The sequence below is a fragment of the Heterocephalus glaber genome, unplaced genomic scaffold, assembly GCF_053883595.1.
Source record: "Heterocephalus glaber isolate CG9 unplaced genomic scaffold, H.glaber_assembly_v1.0 deba00001755, whole genome shotgun sequence".
In the NCBI taxonomy this organism is placed as follows: domain Eukaryota; kingdom Metazoa; phylum Chordata; class Mammalia; order Rodentia; family Bathyergidae; genus Heterocephalus; species Heterocephalus glaber.
The window spans coordinates 1-21,849 of NW_028258453.1; the positions used below are offsets into that span (position 1 = coordinate 1).

Genomic DNA, 21,849 nt, shown 5'->3' on the forward strand with positions numbered 1-21,849 from the left:
TGTTAGTGGATGGAGGCGGATGACTCACCCTCAAGGAGATAATGGTCTATCTATATGAGAAAGCCCAAAAGGGTGGTACCAATAATCTCAAACTTCTGTTCATCCCTTAGGGAAGTATGCAATCTGGCCACGGTGACTTTTAATCTTCTTCAAATGAACCTCCAGCCACAGCTTCAGTGTGTTCTCATCCTCTGCACTGACTTCTAGGGCCCAGCCCTGTCTGACTGACTAGAATATTTCTACCTAACTAGGATATCTATATCAATCTAAATAAGCAAACTAATCCAAATAATATAAGGCAATATTATAACCCCCAACCTGCTAGATTTTTGAAACACCAAGTTCACATTCTCTAAAATTGAAGAATGAATTCCAGGAACAACAGAGGTTAAGAGCAGGAAAAATTTATTGAGAGAAAGATAGCTTCTGTCTAAGAGAGACAGAAGGGGGCCTGGAAAATGAGTTTCCCACTTACTCTGTTTCTCAAAGGCATTTTATTGAGCAAAGCCATGAGGTGAGACAGGTACAAGGTGGGACAAAACTATAGTCAACTAATATGATCCAATGGGAAATCACAAGATGGGCCCCTAAGGTGGGACAAAACCCAATCAACCAATAAGATTACAAGTACAGTCACCCAGATAATATTCATTAAATGGGGATCAAATGAGGAAACAAGCTATGTAGCAAGCATATATGGAATGAACAAGGAATTTCCAGAAAGAAAATGAGCTAGGGAGCTTCTGGTCCCCACTTAAGGGGATTGATATCTATTTGCAATATCAATCATTGCTAATCATCCCTAGGGGAAGTGAGTGTAGCACTTTTTCTGTTTTTATATAATGTTGAACTTCAGTGGATATGTCTCAATTGTCTTTCATATTGACTCCTCAAGAGCTGACCCTGTCTAATTGTGTACAAGATATCTAATTTACTTAGCTGTCTACAATATTTACCCCTCTGAAGAAGTATCCCTAACTGTGGTTAGGGGAGAAAAGGGTATAATTTCTATCTAACTGCTTCAAGCTGAGAAGGATTAATGTGAGGGAGACTGCAGTCAGAGGCCCTCTCCAGAGAGCTAATCTCATGGTAGAAGTCATGCTACAGTTTACCAGTTACGAACTTTCCATATAAGGTTGATCTGCTGGATCCCAGTAAAAGGAATCTAGCACATTTGTTGTTTGTTACTTCTGTGTGATCACCCAGAGTTTGGCAGCTTCTAGGCAGGAATAAACAAAAATTTCAAGAAATTAGAACATATATAATCTAAGCATGAGCACTAGAATGGAAAGGCAGGTTGGGGAAAAGGCCACATTTAGGAACTGAATTAGTGATTGTAACCCACTGGCTCTTAGACTCTTTTACTGATGGAGGTTATCTGTAAGTCTGATATTTTGTCTTAAGTCTCTCTCGTTTACACTGTAAGAAGATAGAGACAATTTGAAGGACAATTTTACCTAAGAAATTTAGAAACTCTTAATGAACTCATATACATTTTACCACGGTTTTCTTAATGACCCACAACAGTGCTCAGCTATCAGTGTAGCTAGAAACTGCCAGAAATGATTAGCACTTGGAGCCCCTTTTTATATCTAGCTGTATTATTATGGTCTTGATTTAATATCTTCACTTATACTTTTCTACTTGGGCATTTAAGACTAAGTTATAGTGAGACCTGTGTCAATCAAAATTAACCTCTTGCTATCTATCAAGGTCAATTAAGTCTCCTCAAGCATTACTTTGGATCATGTATAGAGCCTCTTAGCTCTTCTGTCAGTGTCAGGCATCAGGATGGGTCATGGTCTTGCTTGACCGTGTTGCTTTTGGTGAAAGCGTGGGAGACTTTCCCTCTTGATGATCCTCATTTGGCATACTATTCTTGATTCTGTCCTCGGGCACGAGACAATCTTCCTGCTTGGGAGGTTGGGTGACTCACCAAAGTTGTAAGATCCTGTAGAAAGGTTCCCTCTTGTCCTGGCTCCTCACTGATCTTGAAGGGCCAGGGCCAAAATATTGGCTGTCTTTTTAGCCCAGTTACTTTTCTAGTTCTGGTCTCTAAACTTCAGTTGTTGAACACCCAAAAGAGAAGATCAGTGAGAGCAGCATTTTAGTAGGAGCAGTGAGCTTAACTTATAATTTTACCTGAATATCAAGAACTTTGAAATATAAAATATAGTTAGAGAACTGTTATTTTTTATTAACTATGGTTGTTCTAGTAGTTGAATCCCTGCAGAATGTTAACAGACAGCAGTTATATAGTTTTATAGAGAAGACGAGATCAAGAGCCACACATAGTATTTTATCATGACAATCATGATGATATTATTGTTACACACTTAAATGTCTATGTTACCACAGAATAGTTTTTTTCGTCAAATACTTCCATCTGATCATAAGGCATTAAAGGACACAAAGAAGACTCTCACCTAATTTGTTATTCTTTAATAGGATACCATCTAAAGAGAATGTACATACCAGCCTATAAGTGTACCTTAAAAGTTTATCATGTCTAGCCTCTAATTTTAATGTGTGACTTTGTCTGGACAGTTTGGTGCCTGAGCATCCATCCCTAAGTGTGCTAACACGTATAAAAAACGCATCGCATATGTTCTTAAGAAAATTACTGACTGGTTATTTCATGTAAACTTGACATGTACCTCTTCTCACAAGTACCTGGGGTGCATGAGAAAGGCAGATACCTGAGTCAAAGAAAGGTTATTACCATAAACAATACTTTGAAAGCCTGTACACCCAGAAGGCATGAATACATTTACCACACCATGAAATTAGCAACAATGAGTACCACAGCTATATTAAACACTTTGTTCCTTTAATTTAGTTTTATACCAAGAGCATCTTTTAATAAAATCTTATTATTTGCTAACAGAAAACTTAGCCTTTTGATGATAACCAATGTGAACATATCACAATAACATGTTTAGCAATGTTTATTGGTGTATGTTTTGCCTGAGGCTATGGAAATTATTGGGGTCCCCTTTGTGAACAAAGGCTGGAGAATATTTCCAGGCAGTTGCTCCCTTATTCACCAAGGGGAGTCCTGTCTAGCGGGTTTTTGAGCCTAAGGGTCCCCATTTAATTATGCCAACAAATTTTTAGATGACCTATGAGAATCAAATTGTAACAATTAACATATTACTTTGACCAATGAAAGATTTCCAAGTTATTATACACCGAAAAAAATATATATTGCATTTATAAAACCAGCCTTGACATCATTTTGATCACCTGGCAACCTAAGGGGAAGCAGGTCTTTAACTCTAATGACATTTATGTATAAGTCAACTTAAGTTTTAGGCAATATTTTTAAAATCCGAAAAGGCTAAAAAAGAAAAACATTTTTTAGCTCAAATGAAACAGCTGTATATATTGTAAAAAATTTGACAGACAGACACACATAAGACGACTTGCTTATAAACCAGAGAACACTGAGATATATTTGGCCAAGTTGAATTATAATAACTTTTATAATTTTTAGGTTTGTGACTATAAATAAAACTAGTCAGAACTTTTGTAGGTCAATTAACAGAGATCTCTTGCAATAAGAATCAGAAGGAATAAAAATCCTTTACACCTGTGAAAGCAAAGACAGCTTTTTTGGTACTAGGACTTGAACTCAGGACCTTGTGCATGCCAGATAGCACAGCACCACTGAGCTACATCCTCTGCCCCAGCAAAGTCAGGTTTTTTCCCCCATTAATTTTATTGGTACATTTTAGGTATACAATACAGTTACATTCATCATTGGTATCTTGTACCATTACATGAGTCTCTTGGTTCTTCCCCCCCCCCTCCCTTACCCTCCCTTCACGCCCTCCACCCTTCCCTATTTGCAAAGACCTTGTTTCCATTGTTTTCCTCTTCTCATATTTTTTCCTTTTCCTTTTTTCCCTTCCCCTACCCCTCCCAATTCCCTGGGTCTTTTAGACCTTTTGTTCCTGTTACACAATATCAATTATACATTTTTAAAATTACAATATTAAGATCTAGGAGACATTACCACAGATTTTACAGAATTTAAAAGGATGTAGAAAGCATATTACAAAAGTCTTTTTTGAAATAAATTTGACAACTTCTAAGAAGTAACTTAGAGGACAAAATAATGACACTAACTCAGGAGGAAATATAAAATTTGAATAGCACTTATTAAAGAAAGTATATTCCTAGCTTGAAAACCTACCTATATGACAACAGCAGGCTCATAAACATTTTAACTGATAAATTATATCAAACAATTAAAGCAGAAAAAAGGAACACTTCTCCCCTCATTTTAGGAACTCAACATTGTGCTAATCCTAAAATTGGATAAAGATAATAAAAGAAAAAAGTATGAACATAGATAGAAAATTGTTTAACAAAACAAACTATTAGAAGTTTTTTGTTTTTGTTTTTCTTTTATTAGTACATGTTTGAAGTACTGCTTCAATGAATGATGATTCCATTTGTCTTGGAAGTGGGTATGTGTACTCATGGAGGTTATTAGGTTCCTGTACACGGTGTATCTTAATTCTACTTACTTTCCCCTTTTCTTCCTCCTCTCCCCTAGCCCTTGGTCTCCTGGACTCATTCCTATTTCCAAGAAGTCTTGCCCCTTGTTTCCTTCTACCTGTTCTTTACTACTCTCTTTATTTGTTCTTTGCTTTACTCAGATGAGAGATACCATATGGTATTGAAGCTTGTGTGTCTGATTTATTCACAAAACATTATATTATCCAGGTCCATCCATTTTTCTAAAAATGTCTTGAATGTATCCTTCCTTACAATGAAGTAGTATTCTACTATGGGTAGTACCACGTTTGCTTTATCCATTTATCAGTTGATCAGCACACAGACTGTGTCCAGTTTTTAGGTATAATGGATTGTGCTGCTATAAACATGGGTGTGGATGCACGTATCATTGTAATATGATGTCTTTAGCTCTTTGGGGAAGATATCTAGAAGGGGAATAGCTGGGTCATACAGAATTTTTAGTTTTAGTTCTTTGAGAAATCTCCATACTGATTTCCATACTGGAGTACTAATTTGCATTTCCACCAACACTGTAGGAGGGTTCCTTTCTTTTTGTTTTATTTATTATTATTATTATTATTGTTTACCACAGCCAAGCCAGCATTTGTTATTCTCTGACTTCTTGATGATAGCATTCTTTATGGTGGAAGGTGGAATCTTACTGTTGTTTTATTTGTATTTCTCTAGTGGTCAGAGATGTTGAACATTTTTTCATACATTTGTTGACCATTTGTGCTTCTTCTGAGATGTATCTATAAATTACACTTGCCTATTTCTTGGCTGGGTCTTTAAATTTCTTTTCTTTTGAGTTCTTTATACATTCTAGATATTAGTCCTCTGTCTGATGAATAGTTAGAAAAAGTATTTTCCCATTCTGTAGGTTGTTTCTTCAGTTTACTAATTGATTCCTATCATGTGCAGAAGTTTTTTTTAATTTGGTCAATCCTTGTTATTCTTTCTTGTGCAATTGGGGTTATATTCCGGAGAAGCAACAGTGAGGGGCAATGAGAGAGGATCAGGATGAAAGAAGAGTACAACAGCAAAAATAAGACAAAGGAAAAAGTCGTGTGGTGGCTCATGCTTGTAATCTTGGCATTCAGGAAGCTGAGGCAGGAGGATTGTAATGAGTTGGCGATCAGCCTGGGGTATATAGTAAGTTCATGTCCAGTCTGAACTACATTGCAAGACCTCATCTCAAAGAAAGAAAGTGAGGGAGGGAGGGAGAGAGAGAGAGAGAGAGAGAGAGAGAGGGAGAAAGAGAAAGAGTAAAATACATGAGGGTGAGATGGGGAGCTGGCTAAAGTCTGTCATCAGTGCAGCTCATTTCCCTACCGGAGATGTCTTCAGAGTCCACAGCACCTGTCTTGGAAGTGTTAAGAAGGGGGACACACAAGAAGAACAAGCGATGTATCTGCACTGTTTCTCCCAGCACTTCTCTCCTATTGGTCAAAATCAAACCCATGTTGGAGTTAATTCTAACAGTAACTTTCAGGCTACAACACAGAAGCCATCCAAGCAGCCACCTGGGAAATGAGCACCCTGTGGAAAAACTGCTGAGATATGGCTGTGTCTGCACTGAATAGATAAGTGCAAGGGCGTCTCTGCAAGGAGTGGCTGCAGCAGCAATGTGGTGAGCTTCATTTCCACAGGAATACCGGGGGACAGGATGAGCCTGGCTGCAGACAGGATATTAGGTGTATGTGTGCTGTGCATAAGAATAGGGTGATGAGTGTGGAAAAGGAAATCGGTGAGTGTGAACATTTAGTTCATGATAGTCATTCTCACTTACACAATCGCAGCCTTCTATATGAAATTGACCGATACATAATGAAAACTTTGCTCTTTCCAAGAAAGGCCTATTCTTCTTTCTCACTGTCTGCACTTTATATCTGTTTCTCTTATATAAGCCCAATAGACATCCAGTGAACTTTTTCATGGGAAGAATCTTGGATACACAAGGAAGTGCTATCAACTTCCATAAGTAACTGAACCTGATGAATGAACATGTTCCATTCAATGAGACTGACGACACCTTGATGTCAAAGTTATATAATCATACCAAAGGAGACAAAAATTTTAAAAAATCCCTCAGGAATACTGAAGCAAGTAAAATACTAGCAAGCAGAATCCATCGATGTGTACCAAAGACTTTGCACCATGACAGTGTAGCACAGCTTTTAAAATGATGGGTAACTTTATTTGTCTACCCACTGCAATCACGCATCCCGGTTTCTGAGATAAACTGGCTAGGAATAATGTCCATATAAGTAGAGAGACACCTAAGAACTTTCTCTCCTCTTTCTTGCTGTCCCTTCTCCCCTTTTTAAAACTGAGTACACACAAAAAAGCTCCGTGAACATGTACTGAGCAACAGCCACCAAGAGAAGCAGCCCTAGATGAGATCTACCATGCAAGCACACAGATCCTGGACTTATAACATCCAAAACTGTGAGAAATGTCTTTTTATTGTTTCTGTGACATTTTGTTATAAAAGCCTAAGCAGATTAATATGAGGACAGAAAAAAAGTCTCAATATGCCTAACTTGATCTATAAATTCATTGATGTTTGACATAACAAAGAGAAAAACCATTTGCCACAGCTTGGGTATGACTTCAGTGGGTAGCACCCAAAGTTCATGTGTTGAAATTTAATCTTGTGAGGTAGTAAGAAGATGGAACTGAGGGCGCCCCACGGAGCGGCGGGCGGGCTGGGGCGCCAGAGGCACGGCGCGTCAGGTTCCTGGGCCCAGGGTGTCCCGCGGAGCTGCCCCTCAAAGCCCATGGGGAGATGGCAAACGCGACTGGCGGGCTCCTCGCGCGCCGTCTGCAGCGCGGGGGACCGGACCTCGGCCCCGCGGGACAGCGCGCCCAGAGCGGAGCCGGGAGCCCAGAGCCCAGCTGCGGTGGCCGCCAGCCGACCAGATCTGAGGCTGTCAGAGATGACTCTGGTTTTATCCCTGAATAGGTTCTGCCAGCCCATTGTCTCGGAAGGGGCTGCTGAACTTGCTGGGTACCAAGCACCATGGGAGGCTGACAGCTAGCGAGGTCTGAGGCCCCGGGGCCGGAAAGGCTCCCCTGCAGGGAGACCCGGGAGCCGGGCACCCCTGGCAGGGTCCCATTACAGGAGGATTTCAAATGCTGTAACACCCAAGATCACATACTCTAAGAGAAAGTATGTGGAAGAAGAGGATTTTCACCCACCACTCAGCAGCTGTAGCCATAGAACCATCTCGATTTTTGAGGAACGATCCTGAAGTGCACCTCCGAAGATTCGTTCTTATAAACAATTTGATGAAGAGGACCCATGGCGAAATCATCATGCAGAGTAACTGGTGCTTCCCGGCGGCCTCCCCCGTTGGCAGCGCCTCCGCCCAAGAGTGGTTCATGGCTCAAGACTGTCCTTACCGAAAATGACCGCGCATGACCAAAGAGCAGCGTAAAAAGTTCTATGCCTGCTGTTTTTACCAGGAGCGTGGGGCCACTACCTGAATCTATCCCTTCCAGTCCATGCGAGTGTCGGAAGCGCCTGCACCGCCTCCTCCGCCTCCGCCGCCTCCTTCTCTCCCCCTCTGCCTTTGCCCAGTTGTTCCCACCAGTTGAACTTCGATGTAGGCAGTGCAGCTATTTACAAGAGTGATGGCCAGACATCGGCCAGTGAAATCTTTGATACGAATGCCAGGTCTCTTGGTGTCCAGGAAAAGGCCAAATGAAACGATGAGAAGGCAAATGACATTCACAGAGGTGGTGACCCCTCAACCAGGACCCTCTGGGAAGTGACCTTGAGGTTGAGTGCAAAGGCCAATTTTATGATTTTTTTCCCCATTAACCTTATTGGTACATTTTCGGTATAAAATACAGTTACATTCATCATTGGGATCTTGCACCTTTACATGAGTCTCTTGGTTCTTTTTTTTTTTCCCCCTTCCCCTGCCCTCCCTTCACCCCCTCCACCCTATCCTATTTGCAAAGACCTTGTTTCCATTGTTTTCCTCTTCTCATATTTTTTCCTTTCCCTTTTGTCCCTTCCCCTACCCCTCCCAATTCCCCTGCTCTTTTAGACCTTTTCTTCCTGTTACACAATATCAGTTATACATTCTTAAAATTACAATATCAAGATCTAGGAGACATTACCACAGATTTTACAGAATTTAAAAGGATATAGAAAGCATATTACAAAAATATTTTTTGAAATAAATTTGACACCTTCTAAGAGTAACTTAGAAGACAAATTAATGAAACTAACTCTGGAGGAAATATAAAATTTGAATAGCACTTATTAAAGAAAGTATATTCCTAGCTTGAAAACCTACCTATATGACAACAGCAGGCTCATAAACATTTTAACTGATAAATTATATCAAACAATTAAAGCAGGAAAAAAAGAAGGAACACTTTTCCCCTCATTTTAGGAAATCAACATTGTGCTAATCCTAAAACTGGATAAATAGAAGAAAAAATAAGAAAATAGATAGAAATTTGTTTAACAAAACAAACTATTAGAAGTCAGATCTGGCAGGATGTAGAAAGTGGTTTTGTTATAGGGATGGCAGTGTTGGTTCAGCCTTGGAAGATCCACCCCCAAAAGTCATCCTTTTAACAGAGGAAAGGAAAAAGCCATATGATCCTGTCACTAGCTGGAGAAAAAGTATTGGACTAAATTCTACAGCTGTTCATGGTGAAAGCTATCAGGAGACTAGAAGTAGAACAGAACCTTCTCAACAGATTAAAGACATCCACTCCATACTTCCAGTGAGAATGCCTGGTATGAATGGAGAAGATATAATGCTTTCTCCTTAAGGTGGGGAACAAGGGCAGATATGCTTACTCTTTATCTGTCCATTAAACTTTGAAACCTAGTCCCCACCAAAATAGTCTGGCAATAAAATGACACAACTAGGATAGGACTGGCATGGCAGAAGCAAAATCTTTATATGTAGATGAAATGATCATCTACAGAGAAAATAAGAAATCTCTAGGAGACCCTAGAACTTGTACTTGAATTTAGCAGGATTAGAAAACACAAGGTATATAAAAAATTCAGGTCTGTGTATACTTGCTATAAATGAAGAACTGGATATTGAAATTTAAAAGTTATGTAGGAGGACAAAGGACCCAGAAAAGCCAAAAACAGTGTTGGAAGACATTTAGCACCCAATTTTAAGACTTCTTCTAAAGCTACAGTAATCAAGGCAGTGTTGATGTAAGGAAAGACATATAGATCATTTGAATAAAACAGAGAATCTAGAAATAGAACCACAGATATATGGTCCATTGAGTTTTGAAAGATTACTTAACATTAGCATTTTATAGACTATAAACTCGATTCAAGAGCCAAGGAAGAGAGAGTGTCTTCAGCAAATGGCACTAGAACACCTGGTATCCATATATAAAGAATTAACCTCAACCCTTTTTTTCCATGCATGAAAATAACCTGAAGGGATCTATGAACCTAAATAAGAAAGCCTAAAAGTATAAAACTTTAAGAAGAAATTATAAGGGAAAATATTTATGAATTCAGAGTAGGCAAGAACTACCTAGGATACAAAAGCCATGATGCATAAAAGAAAAAATTGATAAATGAGATTCCGTCAAAATTTAGAACTTTAAATGACATCATTGAAATGAAAAGTAGTCCTTAAACAGACCATAATTACAATGCATATAACCTATGAGCAGAATACATAAAGAATTCTTAGAGCTCATTAATAGACAACCCAATTAAAATGTAGACATAAGATGATAAATAGCCAGTATAGCACAAGGAATGGTGTGCAACTCTAGAATCAGAAAAATACTAATCAGTACAATAATAAGATTGAATTATACACTCATTAGGGAGATGAAGTCAAAAGTTTTTAAAGCCTTGTCATGAGTTTTTCTTTTTGTTGGATTCTCCCCCTTTGCATTTAATTTGTCACACCCAATGGATTCATTCTGCTGGGTTTCCTGGGGTTGTGATCCTCATTGTCTTTTCCTAGGGTATTGTCTAAAATTTTTTGGAGTGCCGGTGTGGTATTCATGAAGTTCCTGAGGTGCTCTTTATCATGAAAGAATCTTATTTCTCCACCAATTTTGAAAGATAGTTTTGCAGGGTACATCATTCTGGGTTGGAGGCTGTTTTCCTTTAGGGCTTGAAATACATCACTCCAAGCTCTTGTTGCCTTGAGGGTTTGCATTGAGAAGTCTGCTGTGATTCTGATGGGCTTTCCTTTGTATATGATTTGTTTTTCTTCTCTCAACTGCTTGTAGAATTTTGTTCTTCTGTTGGATTTCTGGAATCCTAACTATTATATGCCTATGTGTACATTATTTTGATCAAGGCTAGCTGGAGTTCTATACGCCTCACTTATCTGTATGTCAAGTTCTTTTCCCCTCCTTGGGAAGTTTTCTGCCATCACTTCTGTGAACTGTTTTTTGATGTCATCTGCACTCTCTCCTGTTTCTTCATTGACTCCAATCAGTCTTATGTTATTCTTCTTTGCATCGTCTAGCAGCTGCTGGATTGATTCCTCATGTTCCCTTACAATTTTAAAGCAATTTTTCTTTTCCTGGTCACTCATTGCAATCTTATCTTCTATATCTGAAATTCTATCCTCACATTGCTTCATTCTGCTGCGCAGACTTTCCGTGGAGTTTGTAATCTCCTGGAAATCTGTTTGCATCTATATTATGGATTCCATTTGTTTCCTATGTTGGGGATTCCATCATGTTCCTTAGCTCCTCTATTTTTTATCTGTATCCTCTCTAGATTTATTAATCATGTCTTGCACTATGAGTACAATCTTTGCTGTTATCTGAGTAATTATTTCTGATTTCATTTTTCCCAGATCCTCTTTTGTTGCCAGTTCAGAGTCCAGGTGGTTCAGTATCACATTGTTCCATCTCGTTTCCCTTTGGGGTTTCTGTAGGTGATCTGGAAGTCTGTTTTTGAGGCTTGTTTGCATGTCTTCTTATTTCCACGGTGTGGGGGAGTTTCTTCTGGCGCCCACAGGGCTCACCTTCTCTGCTCTAGGATCATGGAATGGCAGCAGGGGAGCTTCCTTATGGGTGCTGGGACTCGCTCAGCTTCTCTCTTCCCCTATCCTTCTACCTACCTATCCATCCCTCCCCAACTCCTTCTAACTCCCTATTTATCCCTCCATTTACTCCAAAAGGTAAAGTTGCCATACTGAAGAGTTTATTCACTATAAACATATGTTGGGCTGGCCCTTGTCTTTGATTTAATTCACACAGTTAAAGGCGACAGATTAATAACTACCACAAATTGTCATTTTCTAAGAGGTACTCGATGCTATTGTGTTGCTGATTGTATCACTTGGGCTAAGGTATCGTGATTGATCTAATCAGTTGTCCTTCCTGGTACAATGAAAATGAGACAGCCTCAGCACCATTACAGATTCAAAATCTTAAGGCTAGCTATATCTGGAAGACACCTCTGAGAAGCAATCATTCCAGAAGGGTTCTAAATACATCAACAAAGATACTTACAATAAGCAACTTCAAAGTATTAACCCAGGAACTAAACCAAAGACAGTACCAAAAATAAAAATGAGAAGACATTTAAGTAAGGTGACTTCCACCTCACAAAAGTCAAATACTGGGGGAAATGAGGTGGAAAAGTCTGATAATCAACCACCTGGACACCATGAACTGATAGCACAGGAAGTAACAAAACAGATGCATGAGGCTCTAGAAAAATTCAAAACAGAAATAATCTCCAAGATAACTACAGAGATGGTGAGCAGAGTGAAAGACATGATTAGAGGCTCTAAAACAGAAACAGATAAAAATAGATGACCTCAAAAATATGCTGGAAGCCACAAATGCCCAGCATAAGAAAGAAATGGAAACCATGATTGTCAAACATAAGAAAGAAATGGAATCCATGAAACAGATTCAGACAAATATTCAGGAAATTAAAAACTCCACTGAAGGCATACAGAACAGATTAAAGGAATCTGAAGATAGAATATCAGATATAGAAGACAGGATTGCGGTGAAGAACCACAAAAACAGAGATTTCTTAAATATAGTAAGGGACCACAAGAAATCAAGCCAGCAGCTGCTAAACGATGCAAAGAAAAACAACATAAAACTGACAGGAGTCCACAAAAAGACAGGAGAAAGTATAATTGACATAAAAAAAAAAAACCTGTTCACAGAAGTAATAGTAGAAAACTTCCTGGACAGAGGTGGAGAATTGGACATACAGATAAGTGAGGCATATAGAACTCCAACTAGCCATTATCAAAAATATCTACACCTAGACATATAATAGGCAAGATCCCAGAAACCCAACAGAAGACCAAAATCCCACAGGCAGTTAGAGAAAAGAAACCAATCACCTATAAAGGAGAGCCCATTAGAATCACAGCAGACTTCTCAACACAAACCCTCAAATCAAGGAGAGCCTGGAGTGAAGTATTTCAAGCCCTAAAAGAAAGTAACTTCCAACCTAGACTGTTGTATCCTGCAAAATTACCTTTCAAAATCGATGGGGAAAGTAGATACTTCCATGACAAGGAAAACATGAGAAATTTCATGAACACCAAACCAGCAGTCCAAACAATTCTAAGCAACATCCTAGAAAAAGATAATGAAGGTCACAACTCCATGAGACCCAACAGAGGGAAGCCACCAGGCAAGGTAAGACACTAAAGGGGAAGGGGGAAAAATGAAATAAAAGAGCCAACAACAGCAAAACACCATGACAAGGATGAGTCAATATCTATCAATTTTAACTATCAATATTAATGGCCCCAATTCACCAAGCAAAAGAAATAGACTGGCAGAATGGATTTAGAAGCGAAATCCAGCAATATGCTGTATACAAGAAACACATCTAACTCAAAAGGAAATTTATAGACAAAGTACAAGGATGGAAAACAGTTCTCCAGGAGACAGGAACACAGAAAAAAATCAGGTGTAGCAATCTTATTTGCAGACAAAGTAGATTTCAAATCAAAACTAATTCAGAGAGGCAAAGATGGTCACCACATCCTTGTGAAAGGAACAATCCAAGAGGAAGAGATGACAATCCTAAACATATATGCACTAAATAGAAATTCACCCAACTATACAAAACAAATATTAATGGACATGAAAAACCAAATAACCACTAATACAATTATAGTGGGAGACCTCAATACCCCACTCTCACAAATAGACCATCTAGACAAAAAATTAAAAACAAAATTCTAGAACTGAACCGAACTATTGAACAAATGGACTTAATAGATGTTTACACAGTGTTCCACTCCACAGAATCAGAATACACATTCTTTTCAGCTGCACATGGGTCATTCTCCAAAACACACAAGCTAGTTCACAGGACATGTCTAACTAAACGTAAAAGAATTGACGTCATCCCCTGTATACTGTCAGATCATAGGGCAATAAAATTGGAGATCAATAACATAAGAATCTGCAAAACACCCACAAACACATGGAAATTGAATAACACCCTCCTGAACAACCCATGGGTCACAGAAGAAATTAAAGAAGAAATTAGACAGTTTCTACAAGTAAATGATAATGCCAGTACAACATGTAAGATTCTACGGGACACACTGAAAGCAGTTCTATGGGGGAAATTAATAGCAGTCAATGCCCATATTAGGAAAACAGAGAGAACTCAAGTTATATAACCTAATGCAGAACCTCAAGCTCCTAGAAAAAGAAGAGCATAACAAACTCAAAGCTCATACAAGAAAGGAAATTATAAAGATCTGAGCAGAAATCAATGCAATGGACACTAAGAGAATGGTACAAAACATTAATGAACCAAAGAGTTGGTTTTTTGGAAGAATAAATAAAATTGATAAACCTTTAGCCAACCTTATCAAAACAAATGGAAAGAAAAGGCTCAAATCCATGCAATTAAGAATGAAAAAGGTGAAGTCACGACAGACCCACCAGAAATCCAGAGGATCATCAATCCTACTTTGAGAACCTGTACTCTACTAAAATGGAAAACACAGAAGAAATGGACAGATTTCTAGATACATGCGAATTACCAAAGTTAAATGAAGAAGATATAGAAATTCTAACCAACCCAACTACAACGAGTGAAATTGAAAATGTAATAAAAAATTTACCAACAAAGAAAAGCCAATGTCCTGATGGCTTCACTGCTGAATTCTGCAAGACATTTAAAGAAGAACTATCACCATTACTCTTTAAACTCATCAAGGAAATTGAAAGGGAAGCAAGGCTTCCAAATTCATTCCTGAAAGCAAGTGTTACTTTGATCCCCAAACCAGGGAAAGACCCAACTCAAAAAGAGAACTACAGGCCAATCTCCCTAATGAACATAGATGCAAAACATCCTCAACAAGATACAGGTAAACAGAATACAGAGGGTAATCAAGAAGATCATACACCCTGACCAAGTTGGATTTATCCCAGGGATGCAAGGATGGTTCAACATTCATAAATCGATAAATGTAATACACTACATTACCAGAGTCAAGGACAAAAACCATATGATCATCTCAATAGATGCAGAAAAGGTATTTGACAAAATTTAACACCCATTCATGATAAAAACCCTACAGAAAATTGGAATACAAGGTCTTTATCTCAACCTGATTAAGGCTATTCATGAAAAAACAATAGCCAACATCATATTAAATGGTCAAAAACTGAAAACTTTCACATTAAAATCAGGAACAAGACCATGATCCTCACTATCACCACTCCTGTTCAATACAGTTCTGGAAACATTAGCCACAGCCATTAGAAAAGAGAAAGAAATAAAAGGAATAAAGACAGGAAAGGAAGACTTTAAATGGTCATTATCTGCTGATGATATGATACTTTACATAGAAGATCCAAAAATCTTGGTCAAAAGTCTTCTAGACCTAATTGACAGATTCAGTAGAGTAGATGGATATAAGGTCAAAACTCAAAAAAAACAATAGCCTTCTTATACACAAACAGCAGATTCACTGAGAGAGAAATTCAAGAAACAATTCCTTTTACAGTAACATCCAAAAAAAAAGAAATATCTAGGAATCAACCTGAAAAAGGAAGCAAGAAACTTCTACACTGAAAACTATAGCACTCTGAAAAAGGAGATCAAGGAGGATGTAAGAAAATGGAAAGACATCCCTTTCTCCTGGGTAGGAAGAACCAATATGGTGAAAATGGCCATACTTCCAAAACTACTATATAGATTTCATGCAATGCCAATTGAAATTCAAACAATATACTTCACAGAACTACAGAAAATCCAAAAATTCATTTGGAACCAGAAGAGACCTGAAAGAGCAAAAGCAATTCTAGGCAACAGAGACATGCCTGGGGGTATCACAATCCCCAACTTGAAACTATACTACAAAACTACTGTGATACAAACAGCATGGCACTGGCAAAGAAACAGACCTGAGGATCAGTGGAATACATAAGAAGATGCAGAAACAACTCCAGACACACTCAGCCACCTCATCTTTGATAAAGGAGGCAACCACCCTCACCAGAGGAAAGATAGCCTCTTTAATAAACGGTGTGGGAAAAACTGGATTTCAGCCTGCCACAGATTAAAACTAGACCCATACCTATCACCATGCACTAAACTAAGATGGAAGTAGATTAAAGATCGAAATATTAGGACAAAAACACTAAACTTGCTGGAAGATAAGTTAGGTAGAACTCTTGATGACATTGGCATAGGAAAAGACTTTATGAACAAATCTTCAGTAGCACGAGAGCTAGCACAAAGAATCAACACCTGGGATCTCATCATATCAAAAAGCTTCTGCACTGCAAGAGAAACTACCAACAGAGCTAAGAGACAACCTACAATGTGGGAAGAAATATTTAGCAGCTGTAGCTCAGACAAAGGTCTACTACCAAGCATATACAAAGAACTGGAAAAAAAAAAGACCTCCCAAATTCAAAGACCCAATTCAAAAATGGGCATCTGAAATGAACAGATATTTCTCAGACAATGAAGTAAAAGCACCAAATGAATATATGAAAAAATGTTCAACATCACTGGTCATTCAAGAGATGCAGATGAAAACAACACTGAGATTCCATCTCACCCCACAAAGAATGGCTGCTATCAAGAAATCAACCAATAACAAATGCTGGTGAGGGTGTGGAAAGGAACCCTTCTCCAATGTTGCTGGGAGGGCAGACTGGTGCAACCACTGTGGAAATCAGTATGGAGATACCTCAAAGAACTAGGGCTAGAGGTCCCATTTGACCCAGCTATTCCCCTGCTGGGGATCTTCCCCAAAGAATTAAAAGAATCATACCACAGCGATATATGTGCACCCATGTTTATCACGGCACAGTTTGTAATAGCTAAAACTTGGAAACAGCCCAAATGAACATCAACTGGAAACTGGATAAAGATGTGGTTGTTTTTATAAAATGGAGTACTACTCAGCCATGAAGAATGAGAAACTAGAGACATTTATAGCTAAATGGATGCATCTTGGGCCATACGCCTAAGTGAAATAAATAGGACACATATGTGTAAATATCAAATAATTTCTCTAGTGTGAGAAATTGAAAGTATAAACAAAGATTAAAATGAATAATTGATAACTTGAAATAGAAAAAGGTCCAAAGGTGTAGGGGTGGTGGGAGGGGAAGGGGAAAGGGAAGAAGGGAAAGGAAAAAGTATGAGAAAAGAAAAAAAATGGAAACAAAATTTATGTAAATACGGAAGGGTGGAGGGGATGAAGAGTGCACAGGCAATGGGGAAAAAATCAGAAGGAAGATACATCATATACGGGTACAAGCACCTGATGATAAATGTAAACATATTGGATACCTAAAATGCACCAATCAAAAAACAAAAAAAACACACCACTGTTCCTATGGAGGTTCTGTTTCTTTTCTTCAATTAATGTTCACTGGGTTGTTGTAAGCTTTGGGTTTATTTCTAGTTTTGAAAGTATTGATTTCGATAATTTTCCAAGTATCCTCTCCTCACTGTCATGCAGAAATGAATTATTTAACTATTCAAGAATTTCTGCCTCCTCCCAAGACTTTGTAACAGTATTTCCTCAGGTTGTCCCAAGTCATTTTAAAACCATCAACTTTAATCTTAAAAAATTCAAACATTATTCCCCTTCCCTAACAAAATCAATTCAAATTCAGTTAAAAATTGCAATGCTGAAATTCCCAGACAGGCATCTCCAAATCTATCCCCATATAACTTTTGACCCTGGGCGCCTTTCAAACACTTCTCAAAAGATATACTCATTTCATATTAGGATGGGCAAACCATAGTACACAGACCGTTATTTCACTGGCTGGAAACTAAAAAAGATCTCTACTGTTCTTAAAGATTGTGAAAATAAATTTTAAAAAGATGAAGAGCAAGCATGTGGCTTGCAAACTTAAACGGTTTACTCACTGGATCTTCAAAGAAAAACATATTTTATTTGTGGTGGTGCTGGGACCTCAGGGCTTGCTGCCTGCCAGGCAAGTGTTCTCAGCCCCAGGATGACACTTTCTATCTACTACACTTGGAACCACTCTGAAATTGAAGTTAAAACTTCACTGAACTCCAAAAAGATGTGTCTCTGCTAAGGCTTCATTAACCATAACAAATACAGTACCAGAAACTGTGTTGCTCAACCATGCTAGTACACAGTATTGTTTGAAAATTATATATACTGGCAAACTTCTTACATATGGTACTTAAATGGAAAAGATCAACATGCTAACAAATCCATCCAGCTTCTCAATGATCCTCAAAATTGTTCTGACTCTCACAACCACTCATGAGAGAGAGAGAGAGAGAGAGAGAGAGAGAGAGAGAGAGAGAGAGAGAGAGAGAGAGAAATTATGCTAATATTCCAAATGCATAAAGTAATTATCACAAGAACTTCTGTGCTGAAGCAACTGCTCTGGATTCCTTTTTCCCACTCTGAGCTCCACACTCTCCACCCTTTCCCCCATCTCAAGCTCCTCACCCTGAATCCCTGCTCCCACCTCCAGCTCCTCACCAGCTACCCTGCTCCCATTTCCAGCAGCTCACCAAAGAAGGTGAACCAGTTTCTTACCTTACTAAAACAAAACCAGTGAGAACAAGCTCTCTTAACTTCTTTTAGAGCTACTTTTACATTCCCCCTAACACTTCTCTATATAATTCTTGCTCTTGTATTCACCACCTCAGAAGAGAGAGCAGCTCTCCTCCTTCCACAGTTAGCTTCACAAGTTGTGCCCTTCATGTTCCCATGCCAAATATTCCAGACTTTGCTCCTTCAAGTCTTCCCTTTCTTGGAGCCTCCATCTCACTCCCTCCCCTGAACCTTTCCCTTCAGTCTTTCCTTCTCCTAGAAGCTAAAACTCTTCCCATGAGCCAACAGCCCTTCCCCCTCTTCCCATTCAGCGACAAGGTTCTTGGCCTACTTCCATTTTTTTATCCTTTTATTGGGACATTTTAGGCGTACAATATAATGACATTCATCATTGCAGATATGCACCTTTACATACTCTCTTGGTTCTTATTTTTTCCCCTTGCCTGCCCTCCCTTCAACCCCTCCATCCCTCCCTATTTACAAAGACTTTGTTTCTATTTGTTCATTTTCTCATATTAATTCCATTCCCTTCTTTCCTTTCCCCTACCCCTCCTACTTCCACCTACTTTTCTTATAAGCTTCCATAATTCTCTTACTTGACCAACGTTTCCATTATCAAAATCAATGGCCTCCCTCAATTTTTAAGCTTTTCTATCTTTTTGCAGTATTTGATCAGATATTTGTATTTTTCTAATCTTCTGTCATACCAACTCTCCTGGTTTTATTTTTCTAAATACTCACATATTACACCATTAACCTGATTTTTAATTCCTTTTATCTCTTCAAGTTTAAAAGTTTTCCCAAAGTACATTTACCTACGGCCCTTTTCTCTCCATGATGATATCCCTTGAAAATCTCACCACATCTTCAAGTTTCACTTCCACTTTTACAAAGATAATTTTCCAATCCATAATCTTTATTCCTGGATGACCTTTCTCTTCCTTTCTCTCCCCTTCCCATCTTTTGGATCTTGCCATCTATCTAGTCTTTGCAATCTTTCTCCATCAACTCTCACCTCTGTCCTCTCCTATCCATCCCTACCATTGCAACCCTCCTTTACACCACCGCAGCCCGGAGTCTAGTAGTGCTTTGACAACCATGCTTCTCCTTTCTCGGTCAATGTCCAATCCATCTAGGCACTGCTGTCGTGTTCACTGTGAACTACACTTCTGATCAAGTCGCTCTCCTACTTAAAAATCACTCAGTGTACTACATGCTACTGTACTTAAAGTGGCTCATATGATTTTTAAAAGAGAAGAACCAACTCGTGCCTTCCTACAGAATGAATGCCCTGCTGCCAACCATAATCAGGCTCTCCAGGACTGGTGCCAAACAATCTTCCAACCTGCTTCCCACTTCCTCCTCTTTCAGAAACTCTTTTCCAGCCAGACTGTTCTCTTGCTGAGGGACCCTGGTGACCACCACCCTGAAGTTCCGCCAGCCCCCAATATTTCCAGCACAGGCCGCACACATCCAAAGCTTAGCGCTATTTGTTACAGTTCTAATCCTACCTTTTCCTCAAAGTCTTTGCCGATCTCCTTTCCCATTTCCAACCTGAAGTACGATTTCCCTCTTCTGAGCTCCAGAAACACTGCCACGGTCAGTCATCACTGCAACTCTCATCAGGTGTCTTCTGGGGGACAGACCCCAGCGGGTTGGAGCTTGGATTTGGGGAAACGGTTTCCAAGTCCTGATGATTCTGGCTGTGGATGTGTCTGTGGTCATTTTAACACAGCTGTTAAAATCTCCATACCACGTTTCAGACAGGGTCTTACACCACATCCCCCAACCAGACAACAAAGGGTGGAAAGTAGTGGCAATAACTTGCACGGAGAGACATCCAACCACATCCCCGTTCCTATCAGGAGCCGCCTGAACAAGGGCTTCACTCACCGTTGGTGTCACTAAGACAACAGCATTTCAGTTTTCTGTCAAGCTACAGAAAACAAGGGCTATAAATGGAGAAGGAAAAACCTTCCAGTGCTTACATTTTTAAAAGCCTACAATTTTAGATATTAAAACTCTCCAGCAAGATGGAAGTAAACCGGTATCAATCCCCAGGAGCATACTGTCTGTTCTAAATGCAGGGCAACCTAACGTCAGTCCACGAGAGGCAGCCAGTCATTTTTACAAAGTCTGAAGCTGGCTGTTAGCACTAAGGTAACTTTTGCAGGCACAGGGCTGAGCGCTGAGCCCCGGATCCTGGACACAGCCTAAGCCCCTTCAGCGTGGGTCCCCATCTGCCCCATCTCCGTCCAGGCTGCAACCCCTGCAGGCCCCGCGCGCTCCCGTCTGCTCACTGGGTCCAGTCCACCCCATGTCTGTCCAGGCTGCAGTGCCCCCTGCAGGCCTGGCACCGTCCCGCCCCCTTGAGAGGCCCAGCATGGCACCCCGGTGGGTCCCAGGCTGCTGCAGGGTGCGCGCCTTCTCGGGGGGCCCCCGCCAGGACGCCGGGCGGGAGCCCCCCCCGGGAGGCCGGCCAGGTTCCCGGAGGCCTCGTCCACGCGCGCGCAGCTGCTTCTCTAGCTCGGGCTACCCAGGCGCGGAGGTCAAGAGCGGCTCCCGACTCCGCCTCTCTGCACTTCTTACTCCTGCCCTTTACCATGTCCTCCCAGACCCTGTTTGGAGGCTGTGGGTCACTTCCGGGCGCAGCCTCACACCTTGCCTGCCTGCTCATGGCCACTGTTATGGGCCACCGTTAGGGGGGAGGGGACCCCAATGGCAGAGTGCACCCCCTCCCACGCGCAAGTTCCCACCTCCTCCTTCCCTGGCACACGCCCCCTCTCTGGCCTGAGCTCCTCAACGCTGTCTCCCAAGTCCCTTGTCAGTTCAATTTCATCAAATTGAACTGCAGGTGACCCAAACAATCGGGCTGATTTTCTTTTCTTACTAGAAATAAATGTTTTTAATATATTCCCACTAGTCACTTACACATCTTTCCTTCCAAAGTATTCAAACAGTCCCACTTTTCTACCCATTCCTTATAACTATATAACAAACTGAAAGTTCTGCGTACAAATGTAACTATCACACACACACACACACACAAAATCTACAATGAAGTGACACAGTGCTCTCTACCCCTCAGATGCAATGAAAATGTTTATTGAAACTTTTCTTCGGGCTGGCAATTTAGCTCAGTGGTTCCGGCACCTGCCTCGCAAGCGCAAGGTCCCGAGTTCGACATCCGGTACCAAAAAAACACTTTTCTTCAAATAAGACATGAACTACTACTACAGCCAATATTTCAAGATAGGATAACTATATTTAAATCCAC

The 21,849-nt window shown here is 39.9% G+C and overlaps 1 protein-coding gene and 1 pseudogene across 1 annotated transcript in view; one reads left to right on the forward strand and one right to left on the reverse strand.

Annotated features, from left to right (window-relative positions):
• Nucleotides 1-388: 388 nt before the first annotated feature.
• The window catches only part of LOC147821247 (adhesion G protein-coupled receptor V1-like), a 37,116-nt gene continuing 15,655 nt past the window's right edge, over nucleotides 389-21,849 (reverse strand). Inside the window, exons 7-8 of the mRNA XM_087201151.1 lie at nucleotides 20,084-20,287; nucleotides 389-2,060 (exon numbers count right to left, since the gene is read on the reverse strand). The gene's annotated coding sequence lies outside the window, so the exon portion shown is untranslated. The remainder of the gene's footprint in view (nucleotides 2,061-20,083; nucleotides 20,288-21,849) is intronic.
• On the forward strand, nucleotides 2,631-8,416 carry LOC147821248 (SERTA domain-containing protein 4 pseudogene; annotated as a pseudogene).